At 52.0% G+C, this 25728-nt stretch overlaps 3 non-coding genes and 2 pseudogenes across 3 annotated transcripts; all 5 read right to left on the bottom strand.

Annotated features, from left to right (window-relative positions):
* Window positions 1-6073: 6073 nt before the first annotated feature.
* LOC138288621 (U1 spliceosomal RNA) lies at window positions 6074-6238 on the bottom strand. The gene has a single exon (XR_011202489.1). It is a non-coding gene; the product is annotated as a U1 spliceosomal RNA (small nuclear RNA).
* A 6334-nt stretch (window positions 6239-12572) lies between these two features.
* Window positions 12573-12729, bottom strand: LOC138288623 (U1 spliceosomal RNA). Its single transcript, XR_011202490.1, has one exon. It is a non-coding gene; the product is annotated as a U1 spliceosomal RNA (small nuclear RNA).
* Window positions 12730-14520: 1791 nt separating this feature from the next.
* LOC138288622 (U1 spliceosomal RNA) lies at window positions 14521-14658 on the bottom strand (annotated as a pseudogene).
* Window positions 14659-20721: 6063 nt separating this feature from the next.
* Window positions 20722-20885, bottom strand: LOC138288680 (U1 spliceosomal RNA). The gene has a single exon (XR_011202533.1). It is a non-coding gene; the product is annotated as a U1 spliceosomal RNA (small nuclear RNA).
* A 520-nt stretch (window positions 20886-21405) lies between these two features.
* Window positions 21406-21561, bottom strand: LOC138288687 (U1 spliceosomal RNA; annotated as a pseudogene).
* Window positions 21562-25728: the final 4167 nt, after the last annotated feature.

Here is a 25728-nt window from a genome sequence, read left to right as displayed (position 1 = left end):
TGGGAGGGCAGCTGTGGGCTCATTTTGAGCCCACAGGTCCCTTAACGCCTGCCCTGACCCAGGCGCTAAAATCCGGCGCAAATGCGGGTTTTTTTGCCCCGCCCACTCCCTGGCGTCATTTTTGCCCGGGAGTATAAATACGACGCATTTGCGGCGCAGTCATTTTTTTAGACGGGAACGCCTACCTTGCATCTCATTAACGCAAGGAAGGCGTTCACGCAAAAAAATGACGCTCTTTACTCATAGTTTGGCGCTAGACGCGTCTAACGCCAAAGTATAAATATGTCATTTAAATGGCGTCTGGGCGTCGAAAAAAATGGCGCAAATCGGGTTGAGGCGATTTTTTTGCCTCAACCTGACTTGCCCCATTTTAAGACGCCCTAACGCCATTTTCCCCCTACGCCGGCGCTGCCTGGTCTAAGTGGTTTTTTTCCACGCACACCAGGCAGCGCCGGTCTGCTAGCGCCGGCTAACGCCATTCCATAAATACGGCGCCCGCATGGCGCTTCAGAATGGCGTTAGACGGCGCTAAATTTTTTGACGCTAAACTGCGTTAGCGCAGTTTAGCGTCAAAAAGTATAAATATGGGCCTAAGTCCCAAAATGTAGCATAGAACTCTACAGGTATGCCATCAGAACCGGGGGATCTCCCCTTAGGCAAGCTGAGCCTGGCCCTTTTGAGGTCTGCAAGCACCAAGTCACCTTCAAGAACTTCCTTATCCTCTTCAGACAAAGACAACTGCAGATGTTGCATGAAAAAATTTCCATTTGCATTGTCTGAAACTTTGGGCCCATATAAGTCGCTATAGAAATCATGCACACTGTCTAGGATTCCTTCAGTAGTGGTATGAATGGTACCGTGGGAGTCCATCATGGCATCTATAATTCTCCCAGTAGCCCTTGCTTTAAGAAAGAAAAACCTAGAGCAAGTCTCATTGTTCTCCAGGAACTGAACCCTACTGCGGAGAATCAACCCTTTAGTAAATTCATGGTACAAGGAGGATCACCTCTGCTTGCACAATAGAATGTCTTCCTGTACATCAAAACCGTGCTCCAATAGCTTGGACAAATTCTGGAGCCAAATTTGCAAACGGTTGATTCTGCACCGCCTGTCTCTAGCCACTCTAGTTCCCTCCCGAATAAAGAAGGACCGTATACGGATCTTAATGTCCTCCCACCACTCACTGACTGAGGGGAAGAGAATTTTCAAGGACTGCCAATTTTGGTAATGGTAACTAAACTGATCCTGGGTAGCCTTGTCATTGAGCAAAAGAATATTGAGTCTCCACAGACCCTTCCCTCTAAGAGGTATATCTGCTATGGAGACGCCAACTGAAATTAGGTGATGATCGGAAAAGAAAACCGGAATGAGAGTGGCTGAAACTATCTTTTCTGAGGGACTTGCAAAGATAAAATCTATGCGTGACTTAGTGGGAGAGTTGGAACTAACCCAAGTGTAACCTGGATCATTAGAATGCAACATTCTGTAAGAATCCTGCAAATGAAAATCAGAACTAATACTTTTCAGTGAGGTAGAGCTACCGTCCAGGTGTACTGCAGAAGCAGAGGATCTGTCTTCCACAGCCAATAAACAGTTGAAATCCCCACCTAGAAAAACATTCCTGTTGCATAAAAGGAGCTGAGGAAGGAAGCTCAAAACATTCTTTCTGCAGGACAATGATGTAGGGCAGTACACATTAATAAGGCGTAAATCATGGCCATTCAAAGTAACATCCACACATAGTAATCGCCCTTTAACCACACGTTGAACGTTCTGAACAACAAAGTCATTACTACAAAATAAAATTCCTATCCCCGCATTTCGGTCAGAATTACAGCCTGACCAGATGGAAGGGCCACAAGTCCACATTTGTTGCAATTTTGTCTCCTTAGATAGTTCTGGGATAGCACATTCCTGTAAGAAAATCATGTCCAATTTTTGCAGGCTCAAAAAGTCAAAAATTGATGAGCTTTTCACATCATCACCCAAGCACCTAACATTAATACTCCCCAAGAGAAGCATCAGGAAATATCTGAAAAACATAGACATTGTAAAATGGTACTTTCAGTCCAATTTCCTATTCCTCTTCTTAGTCTTCCGCTTTATCACAGGGGTAAAAGCATCCTCCCCTGTCACCGCCTGGGAATTACGCCTGACATCCTGTGTGCACAAGTCTCTAGAGTCATTGCTCTCAAACCCAGTCTCTTCCGTGTCATCACCCTCTTTCTCCTTCCTTTTTAATGAGGTCGAGACATCCATGGCAGATTCAACCTCTTCCTCAACAAAAATGTCATCCTTGCCCCACTCAACTACCTCACCAGCAACCGCAGTGTCAGAGAAAGAAGAGTGTTCCAGGGCATTACAGGCATACTCAGGGGCATATTTATACTCCGTTTGCGCCGAATTAGCGTCGTTTTTTTCGACGCAAATTCGGAGCAAAACTAACGCCATATTTATACTTTGGCGTTAGACGCGTCTAGCGCCAAAGTATGAGGAAAGAGCGTCATGTTTTTGCGTGAACGCCTTCCTTGCGTTAATGAGATGCAAGGTAGGCGTTCCCGTCCAAAAAAATGACTGCGACACAAATGCGTCGTATTTATACTCCCGGGCAAAAATCACGCCCGGGAGTAGGCGGGGCAAAAAACCCCGCATTTGCGCCTCTTTTTAACGCCTGGGTCAGGGCAGGCGTAAAGGGACCTGTGGGCTCAAAATGAGCCCACAGCTGCCCTCCCATGCCCCCAGGGACCCCCCCTGCCACCCTTGCCCACCCCAGGAGGACACCCAAGGATGGAGGGACCCATCCCAGGGACATTCAGGTAAGTTCAGGTAAGTATAAATTTTTATTTTTTTAATATTTTTTTTTGGCATAGGGGGGCCTGATTTGTGCCCCCCTACATGCTTCAATGCCCAATGACCATGCCCAGGGGACATAAGTCCCCTGGGCATGGCCATTGGGCAAGGGGGCATGACTCCTGTCTTTACTAAGACAGGAGTCATGTAAATGGCGTCTGGGCGTCGTTAAAAATGGCGCAAATCGGGTGGAGGCGATTTTTTAGCGTCAACCTGACTTGCACCATTTTTAAGACGCCCTAACGCCATTTTCCCCAACGCCGGTGCTGCCTGGTGTACGTGTTTTTTTTCCACGCACACCAGGCAGCGCCGGTCTGCTAGCGCCGGCTAACGCCATTCAATAAATACGGCGCCCGCATGGCGCTTCAGAATGGCGTTAGCCGGCGCTAAACTTTTTGACGCTAAACTGCGTTAGCGCAGTTTAGCGTCAAAAAGTATAAATACGGGCCTCAATCTCACTGCAAGAGTCTGTAGAGTAAATTGTAGACACTGTACCTTGAGTACCAACCTCATTTGCAGTACCAGATGAAGCAGGTTCTAGGGAGTGCTGGCTTGGAGTGGAAAATACCTTAGGCGTAACATACAGACTGTCATCCATAACAGCGCCATGTGGCTGTGGAGCAGAAAGTGGAACAGGTTGCACCTGGGGTGCGTCAAGAGCTGCACCTGTGGTGGATATCAGAGAAGAGCCTCCAGCACTGATGATACCATTCCTTTCAGTAGCACCCAGGTGATGTTGGGCACCACCCCCCCAGTGGTTTTGGAGGACGTCTGCTGTGATTGGACAGCCAAATTTAAATCCGGTGTGGGACCCATGATTGGTTGATCAGGGGCACCTGGTGAATCACCCTCATTAGGTTCCATGCAGTTCCCAGCCTCATCAACTGCACCTGCTTGTTTTCCCGCCAAAACTGAAGCACCTTCCCCAGAGGTGTCTTGCTTCACAGTTAAATCCACCTTTGCCTCAGACAAGGATAAACCAGGTTGGAGAGCTAATCTTTCCTCCTCCACACCAAGCCTGATTAATTCTAACTCCTCTACATCTTCCCTTGACCTCCCTCTACTCTGGTGGGGAGTGAAAGGTTGCTCCAGTCGCGCAGCTTTGATTTTAAAGGCATAGGAGGAGGGGCAGTTTTTAAACTCATGCTCAGTTGAGCAACAAAGATTGCACGTTTTTTCAGCCACACAATCAACAGCTTCATGTCCAGTGTTTCTACACTTAGTGCAGAAAGGTGCAGTACAGTCCTTAGCCAAGTGCCCCTCCAAATTACATTTCCTGCATCTCCTAGGCTGACCAACATAGAAGACAGTGCCTGTGGCTCCACCAAGTCTAATAGTGCTAGGTATGTGCCTGAGTTCCTCAGTGGCACGGTCTCTCTTTAAGGATACCAAGGCCCGTATTTATACTTTTTGACGCTAAACTGCGCTAACGCAGTTTAGCGTCAAAAAATTTTGCGACGGCTAACGCCATTCTGAAGCGCCATGCGGGCGCCGTATTTTTTGAATGGCGTTAGCCGGCGCCAGCAGACCGGCGCTGCCTGGTGTGCGTGGAAAAAAACCACGTACACCAGGCAGCGCCGGCGTAGGGAAAAATGGCGTTAGGGCGTCTTAAAAATGGCGCAAGTCAGGTTGACGCTAAAAAATCGTCTTAACCCGATTTGCGCCATTTTAAACGACGCCCAGACGCCATTTACATGACTCCTGTCTTAGTAAAGACAGGAGTCATGCCCCCTTGCCCAATGGCCATGCCCAGGGGACTTCTGTCCCCTGGGCATGGTCATTGGGCATTGTGGCATGTAGGGGGGCACAAATCAGGCCCCCCTATGCCCAAAAAAATATGTAATTTTTTTTTTTTTTATACTTACCTGAACTTACCTGAATGTCCCTGGGGTGGGTCCCTCCATCCTTGGGTGTCCTCCTGGGGTGGGCAAGGGTGGCAGGGGGGGGTCCCTGGGGGCAGGTAGGGCAGCTGTGGGCTCATTTTGAGCCCACAGGCCCCTTAACGCCTACCCTGACCCAGGCGTTAAAAAGTGGCGCAAATGCGGGGTTTTTTGACCCGACCACTCCCGGGCGTGATTTTTGCCCGGGAGTATAAATACGACGCATTTGCGTCGCCGTCATTTTTTTAGACGGGAACGCCTTCCTTGCATCTCATTAACGCAAGGAAGTTGTTCACGCATAAAAATGACGCTATTTGCCCATACTTTGGCGCTAGACGCGTCTAACGCCAAAGTATAAATATGGCGTTAGTTTTGCGCCGAATTTGCGTCGAAAAAAACGACGCTAATTCGGAGTATAAATATGTCTCACTCTTTCCCCATGAGAAACAACGCAAAACTGATTGAGCCAAGTGATAATGTCAGCGCTCTGAACATACTCATTAAACATGGAGACATTCACCCATCTCTTCTGAGGCTGAGTCAAGGCATTGATGGAAAACACTTTCAAAGGTGCAGAGTCATTTCTTTCTTTAAAGCGCTTGAGAATCCAAGTTCCTTTTGCGGCTGAACAACAATCCATCCATCTTGACATCTTCAACTGCTGAGAACCTCACAAGCCGCCATCTTCGCAGAGATCCCTTCTGGAAAGGTCCCAGATTTCACACTGAAGAAAAGAGCTCCACACACTGGAAACACTGGAACCTCCTCCTCGGATACCACAGAGAAAACAACCACATCACCATGATGTCTCTCCTGCCAGGTAAGTATGAGCTGGAAGGGCACAGGGCAAGGGGGGCCTGCTTGGCATCTCCCTGCAGAGCGAGGGTGGCATCCACAGAGGCATGGCCTGAGGTGGGGCAGAGCATGGGCGTGGGGGCGCAAAGTGACCAGCCAAGGCCCCTCAGTCCCTTTGGGTATGGGCTTGCCTAGCCAAAGCTGCTTCCCACAAGCCTCGGCCGGCCAGCAAAATCTGCATGACCACGCCTGCCAGCAGAGCCAATCAGGGCTTTGCTTTCACTATCCTGTCCATTGCTGAGAATTGGGGCAAGCGTAGAGTAGAGCAAGGTGACAGGTGGGCTGGCCAGGTTCGAAAGCAGGCCCAGAAACAGATTTTAATGCTCTTTCCCAACTCAACCCAGGCTCCTGAGTTTGCATGCCGCTCTCCCTAGCCCAGACCTCTTTTCAACGTGGTGCAACACCCCACCCAGAAAAAAGACCCAGAAACAGTTAAAGATGTTCCTGATATGTTTTAATTTATTTTTTTCTTTTTTGACACCAAAGATCAGGGGAAAGCGCGAACGCAGTCCCCCACTACCAGAAATTCTGCAGTCGAGTATCCCGCATTTGGGGACATCTCAGGGGTCAGAACATCCGAAGTGCAATGAATAAGCCTCACCCTGGAAGAATCACCTTTTTTTTTTTTTTTTTTTTTTTTTTTTTTTAAGTTTCAAAAACCTTTATTAAGTGCTTTAAGTAGGCGATACATAGGTTTTTAAAGAGTGGTACCTCTTCCCTTAGGAAGGGCAGTCCACTTCAACTTTGTTTCAAATCACATTTTAACAACACAGTCAGTTTACATATGAAATAAGTAGTAAAGGGGGGTTTGGTTTCTTGGGGCAGTGTGGGGAGTTCAGTGGGAAGGAGGGGTTAGGGTTTACAGTTCTTCCTCCTTCTCACCCTCCTTGTTGTCCTTGTCTGTGTAGTCTCTCAGCAGGTTGAGTACCATTCGGCGGCACGCTTCCCTGCTCACCACCTCCCCGTTGGTCACCAGTCGGGTCCTGGCATACAAGAGGATGTCCTTTACGCAGCAGAGGATTCTCCAGCATCCTTGGATAGCCTCCACTGAGTGTGTCTTTGGAAACAGCCCATACAGCACAGAGTGGTGAGTGATGTTTGGGTATGGGATGTGGGCTTCCATTTCTTGTTTTAAGGCTCCCCGCAGTCTCTGGGCAAAGGGGCAGGCCCAGAACAGATGGTATGTAGTTTCCTCTGCAGAGCATCCCCTTGGGCATTCTCTGTGTGGGCACAGGCCCCTGCTGTGCATGAATGACCGGACTGGCAGTCCCCCTTTCACGGCCATCCATGCAATGTCTTTGTGTCTGTTGGTTAGGGATGGGGAGGATACATTTTCCCACACCCTTGTTGCTGTCGCAGGTGGCAGGTCGCTCACTGGTTCTGTGGTGTCCCTGGACCTGATTAGTCTGTGGATTGTCCTGGGCTTCCATAGGCTTGGTGTGACACAGTTCAGCCCAAATTCCACCACAAACTTCTCAATCTCCTTGTAGTACCAGGGGAGGTCCCAGTTGAACATTGTTGCATTCTCCCACTTATCCCATCCCAGTCTTCTCCATACTGGGAGCAGGAAGAAGCGGAAGACCTTGTAAGCTGAGTGATCCTTGTTCTCGTTCGTCAGGGTTATTCGGACGCAGCCACACACAAAGAAGGCTCTGAGGATTGTCGGGATGTCAGGGACTGCTTTCCCTCCCTTGCGATGCTCCTTGTGCATGACTGTCCTTTTCACCCTGTCCATCTTTGAGTGCCAAACAAAGTGGAAAACCATGCTGTTCACAGCCCGTGCTACGTTGGCCAGGAGTGGCCAGGCCTGTGTCACATACTGCAGCACGGGCAGTGCGTCGTTCCTGAGCACCAGAGCCTTTCCTTCAATGCTCAGGTGTCTCAAGCTCCAAAAGCCGAGTTTCTGCTTGACTTTGGCCAGGCGTTCGTTCCAGCTTTTCGCCGCCGCTCCTGGTCCCCCAAACGAGATACCGAGGATCTTTACCAGTCCTGCCTCAACGGGGAAAGGGAGAGGCTCGTTACATAGGTCCCAGCGGCCAAAAAGCTTTGCCTGTGATTTGTCCACGTTGATCTTTGCTCCTGATGCTTTGCCAAAGTCCTTGCATGCCTCCAGCAGGGACTGGACCGATTTCCCGTCCGTGCAGAAGAGGGTGACGTCGTCCATGTACAGCGAACACTTGACTTCTTTCTTTGCGTCTCCTGGTGTCGGGATCCCTCCGATGTTCGGGTTCTTCCTGATGTACTCCGCGAGTAGCTCTATAACCAAAACAAACAAAGAGGGCGAGAGCGGGCAGCCTTGTCTTACCCCAGACCTGATAGGAAAGGGGTCTGTTTTCCAACCATTTACCATGACTGAACTGAAAATGTCTGTATACATTATTCTAACATAATTGCAGAAGCGCTCCCCCAGCCCAAAACCCTGCAGTACCCTCTTCATGAACTCATGGGAGACGCGGTCGAAGGCCTTTTCCTGATCGAGACAGACCAGCGCAGCGTGGATATTCCGGTCTGTGATGTATTGGATCGTGTCCCTGATCAGTGCTAGGCTGTCCGCCACTCTGCGTCCTGGAACCCCACAGGTCTGGTCTGGGTGAACTAACTCTCCCATAGCGCTCTTGAGTCTATTCACCATTGTCTTTGCCAGGATCTTGTAGTCCACATTCAGGAGAGAGATGGGACGCCAGTTCTTGAGGTCACATCTCTCCCCCTTATGTTTATACAGGAGCGCGATTGTTCCTTCCCTTAATGTGTGGGGCATGACTCCCTCCTGCTCCATCTCCTCATACAGCTCCAGAAGGTCTGGTCCCACTAGGTCCCACAGTGAAGTGTAGAATTCAATTGGTAGACCATCACTGCCTGGTGTCTTTCCTGACTTGAAGGATTTAACTGCAATGTGCAGCTCCTCCAGAGTGAGGGGTGCGTTGAGGACTTCCCTTGCTGGTGTGGAAACCTTTCTCGGGATACCTGCCAAAAACCTTTCTGCCTGATCCCCATCTGACTTCTTCTCTGAGTAGAGGTCCCCATAGAAATCTGTCACAGCCTTCCTAATGTCTTCCTTGGTGTCACACAAAATTCCCTCCCTGTTGCGCAGTTGAACCAGTGGGGTGTGCGCAGTGTGGACTTTCTTAAAGAAGAAGGAGTTGCATTTCTCCCCCTTTTCCAGGTTCTCCACCTTAGAACGGAAGATGATCCTCCTGGATTCCTCATGAAAGTGCTCGCTCAGCTCTTTCTTGACTGCCTCCAGAGGGTTCATGACGTCCCATCCCCGGAGTTGGAGGTCGTGCAGTTCTTGCAGCTGTTGCTACAGTCTACTGAACTCCCTCTTCCTCCCCCTTGCTGCTTTCCTGCCCACGTTCTTAAAGAAATCCTGAATCCTGCCTTTCACCCATTCCCACCATTCCCCTATGGACTGGAAGGTGTCTTTCATGTCTTGCCACTCACTGTAAGTCCTCCTCAGCTCCTCCTGTACATCCTCTCTCCCCAGCAGAGAGCTATTCAGTTTCCAGGTGCCCGGACCTGTCAGGAACTTCCCTGTTAGTTCCCCCTGAAACCTGATAGCCCTGTGGTCAGAGAAATGCACTGTCACCATGGAGTGCTGCCTGATCCTCACTGATCTAGAGGTGAAAACAAAGTCTATCCTGGATCGCACAGATCCATCAGGGCGGCCCCAGGTGAAATTCCTGGCGTCCGCCCCCATGGATCCAATGACGTCCGTCAGGGAGGCCTCACCCACCATCTCCGCTAGGAGTTTCGCACCATCATCCATCCATCCTTCCTTAGCTCTGGTCCCACATCGACCACCACTCTCTAGTATACAGTTGAAATCCCCACCCATCATGATTGTTCTGGAGGTGACCAGCTGTGGTCTGAGGCGCTGGAACAGCTCCCGTCTCTCACCTACGTCAGAAGGCGCATACACATTGATCAGTCTAACCGGTTCTCCTGCCCATGAGCCGTCAACGACAAGAGCCCTGCCGCCTTCCAGCTCGGTGACCGAGTCCACTGTGAAGCACCTCCCTCTGACTAAGGTAGCGACTCCTACAGACCTACTGCTGTTCCCCCCAGACCAAAAAGAAGGCCCAAATGCCCACTGCTGTTCTAGGTGGGTGTATGAAGCTGAAAAAGGGATGGAGCATTCCTGAATCATGTACACATCACATTCCTGGCTGGCAAGAAAGTTCAAGGTGCTAGCACATCTGCGCTTGTCTCTGATACTTCTCACATTTATGGAAAACAATGAAATAGCCATCTTAATTAGTGTTTAAGAGTTTAACTTAGGCTCAAATACTAACTATCAAGTCAGAGTAATTAGCTGTTATCACACAGTGACAAGTCTACTTACAGGGCTGGTCAGGCTCCTGGCGGGTCTCCGGCGCGGGGGCTGTTGTCTTGGCCACCGTTGCTTGGTGCTTCTCTGAGGCTGGCTTGCCCACGTGGCTGGTCTCTGGCTCTTCCTCCTCCATGGAGGCCTCTTCCTTCTGAGCTATTGTTGGCGATGGTGGTGGGGACGCTTCCATGACGCTGGCTAGCGCCCTCATCTCCTGCAGCACTCTGGTGACTTGCTCCAGTTGGTCATCTGGACCCTCATTCCCTGGTTGTTCTTCTTCTTCTGACTCCTCTGGATCGGAGTTGGGGTTGTGGTTGCTCAGGTGTTTCTTCCTGGTCTTCTTTGTTACTTGTGGGGGACTGTGCCTCCTTTTCCTGCGCTCCTGTTTTGTCCAGGGTTCTTCTTCCTGGTTCTCAGAGGCGAGTTGGGGAGCGTTGTCTGTTGGCATACTCTCAGGGATGGCAGGCATTCCTTCTTCTGTGCTCTGTGGCTCCAGGACTGGCGTGGAGCCTTGGTCAGGTTTGACTTGCTCCTGCCTGGGGCCTTTCCTCCTCCCAGTTTCCTTGGTCTTTCTGGGTGCTGGGACTGGAAGGCTGGCCACGGCAGCCTCCTCCTGTGCCTCTCTCCCAGGAGGTTTGGCCGCCTGGGCATAGGACTTGGCTCTTTGCGGGCAGTCTTTGAAACGGTGGCCCACGGCACCGCAGAGGTTGCAGGGGGCTTCCTCTTTGCATGCCCTGGCTGTGTGTCCTTCTCTTTTGCAGTTCTTGCACACTTGCACTGTGCAATCTTTAGCGGTGTGGCCCGGTTTACTACACTTGTTGCACAGTCTGGGCTGCCCGGGGTAGAAGAGGTAGCCCGAGTCGCGCCCTAGGGAGAAGCTTGAAGGAGGGTGATGGATTCCATCCGGGGCGGCCGGGTCCTCTTTCAGCTTCACCATGACTGTCCATTTACCATCCCATATTCCATCACTGTCCAGGTTGCGGGAGGGTTCTCTCGTCACTGTGCAGTGTCGGCGTAGGAAGGTGGTCAGGTCCTGGATGTTGACATGCGGGTTGTAGACGTGCACGGTCATCCTCTTCACCTCCAACACGAGTTGGCACTCCAGGTGGAAGTCGGCGAAGGGTTTCTCGTCCCGTCTTGACCAGCACATCTGCCAGTATCTCCTGCAGATTGATTCCGACATGAACGTCAGCAGGTAAGTGCCTTTGGGTGCATCTGACATTATGCACCAAATCTCAGCTGCTGTGAACCCCATCTTGGTCACCAGCAACTCTGTGAAAGTCTTTCTGCTCAGCTCTGGTGTGGAGCCATCCGATTCCACCTTCCTCTGCATCTTCACCGTGTTGTGGAACCAGGGGTTCAGCGGTCTGCTCATCCTGTCCTTGCTGTTGCGGCGTGCCTTGGGAAGGGTCCTTCAGGGAGCTGCAGCAGGTAGGTACTCCTCAGGCCTGCTCCTGGTGGCTGGCAGTGGTTCCCTTCAGGCAGGCAGGGAAGCTTGGCAGGCAGGGGTTCCCCTCAGCAGGCAGGCAGGCCTCAGTATCCAGGCAGCTCCAGCAGGCAAGGAAGGGTCTCCAGCAGGCAAGCAGCTCCAGCAGGCAGGTGAGAGTCCACAGCAGGCAGTTCCAGCAGGCAGGTGAAGTCCACAGCAGGCAGGCAGGTTTCAGCAGGCAGGTATCTTCAGCAGGATGCAGCTCCAGTAATAGCACTTAAAAGTGCCCTTGTGTGCATATAGCACCAGGTAGTTCTTTGGCAGAACAGTGACCTCTAGTGGACACTAAAGGTACTGCAGGCACGGGGTGATCGTGGTGTCTCCCCTGCCAGGTAAGTATGAGCTGGAAGGGCACAGGGCAAGGGGGGCCTGCTTGGCATCTCCCTGCAGAGCGAGGGTGGCATCCACAGAGGCATGGCCTGAGGTGGGGCAGAGCATGGGCGTGGGGGCGCAAAGTGACCAGCCAAGGCCCCTCAGTCCCTTTGGGCATGGGCTTGCCTAGCCAAAGCTGCTTCCCACAAGCCTCGGCCGGCCAGCAAAATCTGCATGACCACGCCTGCCAGCAGAGCCAATCAGGGCTTTGCTTTCACTATCCTGTCCATTGCTGAGAATTGACGCAAGCGTAGAGTAGAGCAAGCAAGCTGACAGGTGGGCTCACCAGGTGGAAAGCAGGACCAGAAGCAGAGTTTGAGGCTTCTGCGCCTACAGAACTGCTGCTAAGCCCTACTCTAGGGCTAGTCAGCACTTTTGTTGGCCAAGGCCAGGGTAAAGGCCTGTGTGGGAGCAGGGTTTCTCGCCCTGAGCCCCTCACGCTTTCCCGAACGCTCCCAAACGTGGCAGAACCCTCGCCGGGCCCAGGCCTGGGGGCCTCAACCAGAGGCTGAGCCTGGGAAGGCAAAGGTGAGGGCTACAGGCTGGCAGCCAGTCCACAGGCCCCGGGGCGCAGCTGAAAGGGACAGACCTGTCACCTATCCCGGGCCTTCTTTCCTCTCTCTGGATAGGCCCCCTGTGTGGGAGGCGGCAGCTATCCCAGCACTCCCCAGGCTCCTAAATTTGCATGCCACTCTCCCTTGCCCAGCCCCATTTCCAGCAGCCCCCAGAAGCAAGCTGGAACAACGGCTAAGTGTGCTGCAAACAAACTTTTTTTTACCTCTTTTTTGACAGCAAAGATCAGGGGAAAGCACAAACACAAACCCCCACTACCAGAAATTCTGCAGTCGAGTATCCCGCATTTGGGGACATCGCAGGGGTCAGCACATCCGAAGTGCAATGGATGAGCCTCAGCCTGGGAGAATCATCTTTTTTTTTTTTTTTTTTTTTTTAAGTTTCAAAAACCTTTATTAAGCGCTTTAAGTAGGCGATACATAGGTTTTTAAAGAGTGGTACCTCTTCCCTTAGGAAGGGCAGTCCACTTCAACTTTGTTTCAAATCACATTTTAACAACACAGTCAGTTTATATATGAAATAAGTAGTAAAGGGGGGTTTGGTTTCTTGGTGCAGTGTGGGGAGTTCAGTGGGAAGGAGGGGTTAGGGTTTACAGTTCTTCCTCCTTCTCACCCTCCTTGTTGTCCTTGTCTGTGTAGTCTCTCAGCAGGTTGAGTACCATTCGGCGGCACGCTTCCCTGCTCACCACCTCCCCGTTGGTCACCATTCGGGTCCTGGCATACAAGAGGATGTCCTTTATGCAGCAGAGGATTCTCCAGCATCCTTGGATAGCCTCCACTGAGTGTGTCTTTGGAAACAGCCCATACAGCACAGAGTGGTGAGTGATGTTTGGGTATGGGATGTGGTCTTCCATTTCTTGTTTTAAGGCTCCCCGCAGTCTCTGGGCAAAGGGGCAGGCCCAGAACAGATGGTATGTAGTTTCCTCTGCAGGGCATCCCCTTGGGCATTCTCTGTGTGGGCACAGGCCCCTGCTGTGCATGAATGACCGGACTGGCAGTCCCCCTTTCACGGCCATCCATGCAATGTCTTTGTGTCTGTTGGTTAGGGATGGGGAGGATACATTTTCCCACACCCTTGTTGCTGTCGCAGGTGGCAGGTCGCTCACTGGTTCTGTGGTGTCCCTGGACCTGATTAGTCTGTGGATTGTCCTGGGCTTCCATAGGCTTGGTGTGACACAGTTCAGCCCAAATTCCACCACAAACTTCTCAATCTCCTTGTAGTACCAGGGGAGGTCCCAGTTGAACATTGTTGCATTCTCCCACTTATCCCATCCCAGTCTTCTCCATACTGGGAGCAGGAAGAAGCGGAAGACCTTGTAAGCTGAGTGATCCTTGTTCTCGTTCGTCAGGGTTATTCGGACGCAGCCACACACAAAGAAGGCTCTGAGGATTGTCGGGATGTCAGGGACTGCTTTCCCTCCCTTGCGATGCTCCTTGTGCATGACTGTCCTTTTCACCCTGTCCATCTTTGAGTGCCAAACAAAGTGGAAAACCATGCTGTTCACAGCCCGTGCTACGTTGGCCAGGAGTGGCCAGGCCTGTGTCACATACTGCAGCACGGGCAGTGCGTCGTTCCTGAGCACCAGAGCCTTTCCTTCAATGCTCAGGTGTCTCAGAATCATCTAGGTGATCATGATATCTCCCCTGCCAGGTAAGTATGAGCTGGAAGGGCACAGGGCAAGGGGGGCCTGCTTGGCAGCTCCCTGCAGAGCGAGGGTGGCATCCACAGAGGCATGGCCTGAGGTGGGGCAGAGCATGGGCGTGGGGGCGCAAAGTGACCAGCCAAGGCCCCTCAGTCCCTTTGGGCATGGGCTTGCCTAGCCAAAGGTGCTTCCCACAAGCCTCGGCCGGCCAGCAAAATCTGCATGACCACGCCTGCCAGCAGAGCCAATCAGGGCTTTGCTTTCACTATCCTGTCCATTGCTGAGAATTGGGGCAAGCGTAGAGTACAGCAAGGTAACAGGTGGGCTGGCCAGGTTCGAAAGCAGGCCCAGAAACAGATTTTAATGCCCTTTCCCAACTCAACCCAGGCTCCTGAGTTTGCATGCCGCTCTCCCTTGCCCAGACCTCTTTTCAACGTGCTGCAACACCCCACCCAGAAAAAAGCCCCAGAAACAGTTAAAGATGTTCCTGATGCGTTTTAATTTATTTTTTTCTTTTCTTGACACCACAGATCAGGGGAAAGCGCGAACGCAGTCCCCCATTACCAGAAATTCTGCAGTTGAGTATCCCGCATTTGGGGACATTGCAGGGGTCAGCACATCCGAAGTGCAATGGATGAGCCTCACCCTGGGAGAATCACCTTTTTTGTTTTTTTTAAGTTTCAAAAACCTTTATTAAGTGCTTTAAGTAGGAAAAACATAGGTTTTTAAAGAGTGGTACCTCTTCCCTTAGGAAGGGCAGTCCACTTCAACTTTGTTTCAAATCACATTTTAACAACACAGTCAGTTTACATGTGAAATGAGTAGTAAAGGGGGTTTGGTTTCTTGGGGCAGTGTGGGGAGTTCAGTGGGAAGGAGGGGTTAGGGTTTACAGTTCTTCCTCCTTCTCACCCTCCTTGTTCTCCTTGTCTGTGTAATCTCTCAGCAGGTTGAGTACCATTCGGCGGCACGCTTCCCTGCTCACCACCTCCCCGTTGGTCACCAGTCGGGTCCTGGCATACAAGAGGATGTCCTTTACGCAGCAGAGGATTCTCCAGCATCCTTGGATGGCCTCCACTGAGTGTGTCTTTGGAAACAGCCCATACAGCACCGAGTGGTGAGTGATGTTTGGGTATGGGATGTGGGCTTCCATTTCTTGTTTTAAGGCTCCCCGCAGTCTCTGGGCGAAAGGGCAGGCCCAGAACAGATGGTATGTAGTTTCCTCTGCAGGGCATCCCCTTGGGCATTCTCTGTGTGGGCACAGGCCCCTGCTGTGCATGAATGACCGGACTGGCAGTCCCCCTTTCACGGCCATCCATGCAATGTCTTTGTGTCTGTTGGTTAGGGATGGGGAGGATACATTTTCCCACACCCTTGTTGCTGTAGCAGGTCGCTCACTGGTTCTGTGGTGTCCATGGACCTGATTAGTCTGTGGATTGTCCTGGGCTTCCATAGGCTTGGTGTGACACATTTCAGCCCAAATTCCACCACAAACTTCTCAATCTCCTTGTAGTACCAGGGGAGGTCCCAGTTGAACATTGTTGCATGCTCCCACTTATCCCATCCCAGTCTTCTCCATACTGGGAGCAGGAAGAAGCGGAAGACCTTGTAAGCTGAGTGGTCCTTGTTCTCGTTCGTCAGGGTTATTCGGACGCAGCCACACACAAAGAAGGCTCTGAGGATTGTCGGGATGTCAGGGACTGCCTTCCCTCCCTTGCGATGCTCCTTGTGCATGACTGTCCTTTTCACCCTGTCCATCTTTGAGTGCCAAACAAAGTGGAAAACCATGCTGTTCACAGCCCGTGCTACGTTGGCCAGGAGTGGCCAGGCCTGTGTCACATACTGCAGCACGGGCAGTGCGTTGTTCCTGAGCACCAGAGCCTTTCCTTCAATGCTCAGGTGTCTCAAGCTCCAAAAGCCCAGTTTCTGCTTGACTTTGGCCAGGCGTTCGTTCCAGCTTTTCGCCGCCGCTCCTGGTCCCCCAAACCAGATACCGAGGATCTTTACCAGTCCTGCCTCAATGGGGAAAGGGAGAGGCTCGTTACATAGGTCCCAGCGGCCAAAAAGCTTTGCCTGTGATTTGTCCACGTTGATCTTTGCTCCTGATGCTTTGCCAAAGTCCTTGCATGCCTCCAGCAGGGACTGGACCGATTTCCCATCCGTGCAGAAGAGGGTGACGTCGTCCATGTACAGCGAACACTTGACTTCTTTCTTTGCGTCTCCTGGTGTCGGGATCCCTCTGATGTTCGGGTTCTTCCTGATGTACTCCGCGAGTAGCTCTTTAACCAAAACAAACAAAGAGGGCGAGAGCGGGCAGCCTTGTCTTACCCCAGACCTGATAGGAAAGGGGTCTGTTTTCCAACCATTTACCATGACTGAACTGAAAATGTCTGTATACAGTATTCTAACATAATTGCAGAAGCGCTCCCCCAGCCCAAAACCCTGCAGTACCCTCTCCATGAACTCATGGGAGACGCGGTCGAAGGCCTTTTCCTGATCGAGACAGACCAGCGCAGCGTGGATATTCCGGTCTGTGATGTATTGGATCGTGTCCCTGATCAGTGCTAGGCTGTTCGCCACTCTGCGTCCTGGAACCCCACAGGTCTGGTCTGGGTGAACTAACTCTCCCATAGCGCTCTTGAGTCTATTCACCATTGTCTTTGCCAGGATCTTGTAGTCCACATTCAGGAGAGAGATGGGACGCCAGTTCTTGAGGTCACATCTCTCCCCCTTATGTTTATACAGGAGCGCGATCGTTCCTTCCCTTAATGTGTGGGGCATGACTCCCTCCTGCTCCATCTCCTCATACAGCTCCAGAAGGTCTGGTCCCACTAGGTCCCACTGTGAAGTGTAGAATTCAATTGGTAGACCATCACTGCCTGTTGTCTTTCCTGACTTGAAGGATTTAACTGCAATGTGCAGCTCCTCCAGAGTGAGGGGTGCGTTGAGGACTTCCCTTGCTGGTGTGGAAACCTTTCTCGGGATACCTGCCAAAAACCTTTCTGCCTGATCCCCAACTGACCTCTTCTCTGAGTAGAGGTCCCCATAGAAGTCTGTCACAGCCTTCCTAATGTCTTCCTTGGTGTCACACAAAATTCCCTCCCTGTTGCGCAGTTGAACCAGAGGGGTGTGCGCAGAGTGGATTTTCTTAAAGAAGAAGGAGTTGCATTTCTCCCCCTTTTCCAGGTTCTCCACCATAGAACGGAAGATGATCCTCCTGGATTCCTCATGAAAGTGCTCGCTCAGCTCTTTCTTGACTGCCTCCAGAGGGTTCATGACGTCCCATCCCCGGAGTTGGAGGTCGTGCAGTTCCTGCAGCTGTTGCTGCAGTCTACTGAACTCCCTCTTCCTCCCCCTTGCTGCTTTCCTGCCCACGTTCTTAAAGAAATCCTGAATCCTGCCTTTCACCCACTCCCACCATTCCCCTACGGATTGGAAGGTGTCTTTCATGTCTTGCCACTCACTGTAAGTCCTCCTCAGCTCCTCCTGTACATCCTCTCTCCCCAGCAGAGAGCTATTCAGTTTCCAGGTGCCCGGACCTGTCAGGAACTTCCCTGTTAGTTCCCCCTGGAACCTGATAGCCCTGTGGTCAGGGAAATGCACTGTCACCATGGAGTGCTGCCTGATCCTCACTGATCTAGAGGTGAAAACAAAGTCTATCCTGGAGCGCACAGATCCATCAGGGCGGCTCCAGGTGAAATTCCTGGCGTCCCCCCGCATGGATCCAATGACATCCGTCAGGGAGGCCTCACCCACCATCTCCGCTAGGAGTTTCGCACCATCATCCAACCATCCTTCCTTAGCTCTGGTCCCACATCGACCACCACTCTCTAGTATACAGTTGAAATCCCCACCCATCATGATTGTTCTGGAGGTGACCAGCTGTGGTCTGAGGCGCTGGAACAGCTCCCGTCTCTCACCTACATCAGAAGGCGCATACACATTGATCAGTCTAACCGGTTCTCCTGCCCATGAGCCGTCAACGACAAGAGCCCTGCCACCTTCCAGCTCGGTGACCAAGTCCACTGTGAAGCTCCTCCCTCTGACTAAGGTAGCGACTCCTACAGACCTACTGCTGTTCCCCCCAGACCAAAAAGAAGGCCCAAATGCCCACTGCTGTTCTAGGTGTGTGTATGAAGCTGAAAAAGGGATGGAGCATTCCTGAATCATGTACACATCACATTCCTGGCTGGCAAGAAAGTTCAAGGTGCTAGCACATCTGCGTTTGTCTCTGATACTTCTCACATTTATGGAAAACAATGAAATAGCCATCTTAATTAGTGTTTAAGAGTTTAACTTAGGCTTAAATACTAACTATCAAGTCAGAGTAATTAGCTGTTTTTACGCAGTGACAAGGCTACTTACAGGGCTGGTCAGGCTCCTGGCGGGTCTCCGGCGCGGGGGCTGTTTTCTTGGCCACCGCTGCTTGGTGCTTCTGTGAGGCTGGCTTGCCCACGTGCTGGTCTCTGGCTCTTCCTCCTCCAGGTTGGCAGGTAGGCTTTGCTCTTCCTCCTCCATGGAGGTCTCTTTCTTTTCGGCTGCTGCTGGCGATGGTGGTGGGGACGCTTCCATGACGCTGGCTAGCGCCCTCATCTCCTGCAGCACTCTGGCGACTTGGTCCAGTTGGTCATCTAGACCCTCATTCCCTGGTTGTTCTTCTTCTTCTGACTCCTCTGGATCGGAGTTGGGGTTGTGGTTGCTCAGGTGTTTCTTCCTTGTCTTCTTTGTTACTTGTGGGGGACTGTGCCTCCTTTTCCTGCGCTCCTGTTTTGTCCAGGGTTCTTCTTCCTGGATCTCAGAGGCGGGTTGGGGAGCATTGTCTGTTGGCATACTCTCAGGGATGACAGGCATTCCTTCTTCTGTGCTCTGTGGCTCCAGGACTGGGGTGGAGCCTTGGTCAGGTTTGACTTGCTCCTGCCTGGGGCCTTTCCTCCTCCCAGTTTCCTTGGTCTTTCTGGGTGCTGGGACTGGAAGGCTGGCCACGGCAGCCTCCTCCTGTGCCTCTCTCCCAGGAGGTTTGGCCCCCCGGGCGTAGGACTTGGCTCTTTGCGGGCAGTCTTTGAAACGGTGGCCCACGGCACTGCAGAGGTTGCAGGGGGCTTCCTCTTTGCATGCTCTGGCTGTGTGTCCTTCTCTTTTGCAGTTCTTGCACACTTGCACTGTGCAATCTTTAGCGGTGTGGCCCGGTTTACTACACTTGTTGCACAGTCTGGGCTGCCCGGGGTAGTAGAGGTAGCCCGAGTCGCGCCCTAGGGAGAAGCTTGAAGGAGGGTGATGGATTCCATCCGGGGCGGCCGGGTCCTCTTTCAGCTTCACCATGACTGTCCATTTACCATCCCATATGCCATCACTGTCCAGGTTGCGGGAGGGTTCTCTCATCACTGTGCAGTGTCGGCGTAGGAAGGTGGTCAGGTCCTGGATGTTGACATGCGGGTTGTAGACGTGCACGGTCATCCTCTTCACCTCCAACACGAGTTGGCACTCCAGGTGGAAGTCGGCGAAGGGTTTCTCGTCCCGTCTTGACCAGCACATCTGCCAGTATCTCCTGCAGATTGATTCCGACATGAACGTCAGCAGGTAAGTGCCTTTGGGTGCATCCGACATTATGCACCAAATCTCTGCTGCTGTGAACCCCATCTTGGTCACCAGCAACTCTGTGAAAGTCTTTCTGCTCAGCTCTGGTGTGGATCCGTCCGATTCCACCTTCCTCTGCATCTTCACCGTGTTGTGGAACCAGGGGTTCAGTGGTCTGCTCATCCTGTCCTTGCTGTTGCGGCGTGCCTTGGGAAGGGTCCTTCAGGGAGCTGCAGCAGGTAGGTACTCCTCAGGCCTGCTCCTGGTGGCTGGCAGTGGTTCCCTTCAGGCAGGCAGGGAAGCTTGGCAGGCAGGGGATCCCCTCAGCAGGCAGGCAGGCAGGCAGGCCTCAGTATCCAGGCAGCTCCAGCAGGCAAGGAAGGGTCTCCAGTAGGCAAGCAGCTCCAGCAGGCAGGTGATAGTCCACAGCAAGCGGTACCAGCAGGCAGGCAAAGTCCACAGCAGGCAGGTTTCAGCAGGCAGGTATCTTCAGCAGGATGCAGCTCCAGTAATAGCACTTAAAAGTGCCGTTGTGTGCATATAGCACCAGGTAGTTCTTTGGCAGAACAGTGACCTCTAGTGGACACTAAAGGTACTGCAGGCACAGGGTGATCGTGGTGTCTCCCCTGCCAGGTAAGTATGAGCTGGAAGGGCACAGGGCAAGGGGGGGCCTGCTTGGCATCTCCCTGCAGAGCGAGGGGGGCATCCACAGAGGCATGGCCTGAGGTGGGGCAGAGCATGGGCGTGGGGGCGCAAAGTGACCAGCCAAGGCCCCTCAGTCCCTTTGTGCATGGGGTTGCCTAGCCAAAGCTGCTTCCCACAAGCCTCGGCCGGCCGGCCAGCAAAAACTGCATGACCACGCCTTCCAGCAGAGCCAATCAGGGCTCTACTTTCACTATCCTGTCCATTGCTGAGAATTGGGGCAAGCGTAGAGTAGAGCAAGGTGACAGGTGGGCTGGCCAGGTTCGAAAGCAGGCCCAGAAACAGATTTTAATGCCCTTTCCCGACTCAACCCAGGCTCCTGAGTTTGCATGCCGCTCTCTCTTGCCCAGACCTCTTTTCACTGTGCTGCCGCATCCCACCCATAAAAAAGCTCCAAAAACGGTTAAGGATGTTCCTGATTCATTTTAATTTATGTTTTCTTTTTCTTGACACCAAAGATCAGGGGAAAGCGCGAACGCAGTCCCCCACTACCTGAAATTCTGCAGTCGAGTATCCCGCATTTGGGGACATCGCAGGGGTCAGCACATCCGAAGTGCAATGGATGAGCCTCTCCATGGGAGAATCACCTAGGTGACCATGATATCTCCCCTACCAGTTAAGTATGAGATGGAAGGGCACAGGGCAAGGGGGGCCTGCTTGGCATCTCCCTGCAGAGCAAGGGGGGCATCCACATAGGCATGGCCTGAGGTGGGGCAGAGCATGGGCGTGGGGGCGCAAAGTGACCAGCCAAGGCCCCTCAGTCCCTTTGGGCATGGGGTTGCCTAGCCAAAGCTGCTTCCCACAAGCCTCAGCCGGCCAGCCAGCAAAATCTGCATGACCACGCCTTCCAGCAGAGCCAATCAGGGCTCTGCTTTCACTATCCTGTCCATTGCTGAGAATTGGGGCAAGCGTAGAGTAGAGCAAGGTGACAGGTGGGCTGGCCAGGTTCGAAAGCAGGCCCAGAAACAGATTTTAATGCCCTTTCCCGACTCAACCCAGGCTCCTGAGTTTGCATGCCGCTCTCCCTTGCCAAGACCTCTTTTCACCGTGCTGCCGCATCCCACCCATAAAAAAGCTCCAAAAACGGTTAAGGATGTTCCTGATTCATTTTAATTTATGTTTTCTTTTTCTTGACACCAAAGATCAGGGGAAAGCGCGAACGCAGTCCCCCACTACCAGAAATTCTGCAGTCGAGTATCCCGCATTTGGGGACATCGCAGGGGTCAGCACATCCGAAGTGCAATGGATGAGCCTCACCCTGGGAGAATCTTTTTTTTTTTTTTTTTTTTTTTTTAAGTTTCAAAAACCTTTATTAAGTGCTTTAAGTAGGCGATACATAGGTTTTTAAAGAGTGGTACCTCTTCCCTTAGGAAGGGCAGTCCACTTCAACTTTGTTTCAAATCACATTTTAACAACACAGTCAGTTTACATATGAAATGAGTAGTAAAGGGGGTTTGGTTTCTTGGGGCAGTGTGGGGAGTTCAGTGGGAAGGAGGGGTTAGGGTTTACAGTTCTTCCTCCTTCTCACCCTCCTTGTTGTCCTTGTCTGTGTAATCTCTCAGCAGGTTGAGTACCATTCGGCGGCACGCTTCCCTGCTCACCACCTCCCCGTTGGTCACCAGTCGGGTCCTGGCATACAAGAGGATGTCCTTTACGCAGCAGAGGATTCTCCAGCATCCTTGGATGCCTCCACTGAATGTGTCTTTGGAAACAGCCCATACAGCACCGAGTGGTAAGTGATGTTTGGGTATGGGATGTGGGCTTCCATTTCTTGTTTTAAGGCTCCCCGCAGTCTCTGGGCGAAAGGGCAGGCCCAGAACAGATGGTATGTAGTTTCCTCTGCAGGGCATCCCCTTGGGCATTCTCTGTGTGGGCACAGGCCCCTGCTGTGCATGAATGACCGGACTGGCAGTCCCCCTTTCACGGCCATCCATGCAATGTCTTTGTGTCTGTTGGTTAGGGATGGGGAGGATACATTTTCCCACACCCTTGTTGCTGTAGCAGGTGGCAGGTCGCTCACTGGTTCTGTGGTGTCCATGGACCTGATTAGTCTGTGGATTGTCCTGGGCTTCCATAGGCTTGGTGTGACACATTTCAGCCCAAATTCCACCACAAACTTCTCAATCTCCTTGTAGTACCAGGGGAGGTCCCAGTTGAACATTGTTGCATTCTCCCACTTATCCCATCCCAGTCTTCTCCATACTGGGAGCAGGAAGAAGCGGAAGACCTTGTAAGCTGAGTGGTCCTTGTTCTCGTTCGTCAGGGTTATTCGGACGCAGCCACACACAAAGAAGGCTCTGAGGATTGTCGGGATGTCAGGGACTGCCTTCCCTCCCTTGCGATGCTCCTTGTGCATGACTGTCCTTTTCACCCTGTCCATCTTTGAGTGCCAAACAAAGTGGAAAACCATGCTGTTCACAGCCCGTGCTACGTTGGCCAGGAGTGGCCAGGCCTGTGTCACATACTGCAGCACGGGCAGTGCGTCGTTCCTGAGCACCAGAGCCTTTCCTTCAATGCTCAGGTGTCTCAAGCTCCAAAAGCCCAGTTTCTGCTTGACTTTGGCCAGGCGTTCGTTCCAGCTTTTCGCCGCCGCTCCTGGTCCCCCAAACCAGATACCGAGGATCTTTACCAGTCCTGCCTCAATGGGGAAAGGGAGAGGCTCGTTACATAGGTCCCAGCGGCCAAAAAGCTTTGCCTGTGATTTGTCCACGTTGATCTTTGCTCCTGATGCTTTGCCAAAGTCCTTGCATGCCTCCAGCAGGGACTGGACCGATTTCCCATCCGTGCAGAAGAGGGTGACGTCGTCCATGTACAGCGAACACTTGACTTCTTTCTTTGCGTCTCCTGGTGTCGGGATCCCTCTGATGTTCGGGTTCTTCCTGATGTACTCCGCGAGTAGCTCTATAACCAAAACAAACAAAGAGGGCGAGAGCGGGCAGCCTTGTCTTACCCCAGACCTGATAGGAAAGGGGTCTGTTTTCCAACCATTTACCATGACTGAACTGAAAATGTCTGTATACATTATTCTAACATAATTGCAGAAGCGCTCCCCCAGCCCAAAACCCTGCAGTACCCTCTCCATGAACTCATGGGAGACGCGGTCGAAGGCCTTTTCCTGATCGAGACAGACCAGCGCAGCGTGGATATTCCGGTCTGTGATGTATTGGATCGTGTCCCTGATCAGTGCTAGGCTGTCCGCCACTCTGCGTCCTGGAACCCCACAGGTCTGGTCTGGGTGAACTAACTCTCCCATAGCGCTCTTGAGTCTATTCACCATTGTCTTTGCCAGGATCTTGTAGTCCACATTCAGGAGAGAGATGGGACGCCAGTTCTTGAGGTCACATCTCTCCCCCTTATGTTTATACAGGAGCGCGATCGTTCCTTCCCTTAATGTGTGGGGCATGACTCCCTCCTGCTCCATCTCCTCATACAGCTCCAGAAGGTCTGGTCCCACTAGGTCCCACTGTGAAGTGTAGAATTCAATTGGTAGACTATCACTGCCTGGTGTCTTTCCTGACTTGAAGGATTTAACTGCAATGTGCAGCTCCTCCAGAGTGAGGGGTGCGTTGAGGACTTCCCTTGCTGGTGTGGAAACCTTTCTCGGGATACCTGCCAAAAACCTTTCTGCCTGATCCCCATCTGACCTCTTCTCTGAGTAGAGGTCCCCATAGAAGTCTGTCACAGCCTTCCTAATGTCTTCCTTGGTGTCACACAAAATTCCCTCCCTGTTGCGCAGTTGAACCAGAGGGGTGTGCGCAGAGTGGATTTTCTTAAAGAAGAAGGAGTTGCATTTCTCCCCCTTTTCCAGGTTCTCCACCTTAGAACGGAAGATGATCCTCCTGGATTCCTCATGAAAGTGCTCGCTCAGCTCTTTCTTGACTGCCTCCAGAGGGTTCATGACGTCCCATCCCCGGAGTTGGAGGTCGTGCAGTTCCTGCAGCTGTTGCTGCAGTCTACTGAACTCCCTCTTCCTCCCCCTTGCTGCTTTCCTGCCCACGTTCTTAAAGAAATCCTGAATCCTGCCTTTCACCCACTCCCACCATTCCCCTACGGATTGGAAGGTGTCTTTCATGTCTTGCCACTCACTGTAAGTCCTCCTCAGCTCCTCCTGTACATCCTCTCTCCCCAGCAGAGAGCTATTCAGTTTCCAGGTGCCCGGACTTGTCAGGAACTTCCCTGTTAGTTCCCCCTGGAACCTGATAGCCCTGTGGTCAGAGAAATGCACTGTCACCATGGAGTGCTGCCTGATCCTCACTGATCTAGAGGTGAAAACAAAGTCTATCCTGGAGCGCACAGATCCATCAGGGCGGCTCCAGGTGAAATTCCTGGCGTCCGCCCCCATGGATCCAATGACATCCGTCAGGGAGGCCTCACCCACCATCTCCGCTAGGAGTTTCGCACCATCATCCAACCATCCTTCCTTAGCTCTGGTCCCACATCGACCACCACTCTCTAGTATACAGTTGAAATCCCCACCCATCATGATTGTTCTGGAGGTGACCAGCTGTGGTCTGAGGCGCTGGAACAGCTCCCGTCTCTCACCTACATCAGAAGGCGCATACACATTGATCAGTCTAACCGGTTCTCCTGCCCATGAGCCGTCAACGACAAGAGCCCTGCCGCCTTCCAGCTCGGTGACCGAGTCCACTGTGAAGCTCCTCCCTCTGACTAAGGTAGCGACTCCTACAGACCGACTGCTGTTCCCCCCAGACCAAAAAGAAGGCCCAAATGCCCACTGCTGTTCTAAGTGTGTATATGAAGCTGGAAAAGGGATGGAGCATTCCTGAATCATGTACACATCACATTCCTGGCTGGCAAGAAAGTTCAAGGTGCTAGCACATCTGCGCTTGTCTCTGATACTTCTCACATTTATGGAAAACAATGAAATAGCCATCTTAATTAGTGTTTAAGAGTTTAACTTAGGCTTAAATACTAACTATCAAGTCAGAGTAATTAGCTGTTTTTACGCAGTGACAAAGCTACTTACAGGGCTGGTCAGGCTCCTGGCGGGTCTCCGGCGCGGGGGCTGTTTTCTTGGCCACCGCTGCTTGGTGCTTCTGTGAGGCTGGCTTGCCCACGTGGCTGGTCTCTGGCTCTTCCTCCTCCAGGTTGGCAGGTAGGCTTTGCTCTTCCTCCTTGTAGGAGGCTGGACTGGCTTGTAGTGAGTACCAAGGGGTACTTGCACCTTGCACCAGGCCCAGTTATCCCTTATTAGTGTATAGGGTGTCTAGCAGCTTAGGCTGATAGATAATGGTAGCTTAGCAGAGCAGCTTAGGCTGAACTAGGAGACGTGTGAAGCTACTACAGTACCACAAGTGTCACTTGCACAATATCATAAGAAAACACAATACACAGTTATACTAAAAATAAAGGTACTTTATTTTTATGACAATATGCCAAAGTATCTTAGAGTGTACCCTCAGTGAGAGGATAGGAAATATACACAAGATATATATACACAATAGCA

This window comes from Pleurodeles waltl, chromosome 4_1 (genome assembly GCF_031143425.1).
Source record: "Pleurodeles waltl isolate 20211129_DDA chromosome 4_1, aPleWal1.hap1.20221129, whole genome shotgun sequence".
Lineage (NCBI taxonomy): Eukaryota > Metazoa > Chordata > Amphibia > Caudata > Salamandridae > Pleurodeles > Pleurodeles waltl.
This window is presented reverse-complemented; position numbering and strand designations above follow the sequence as displayed.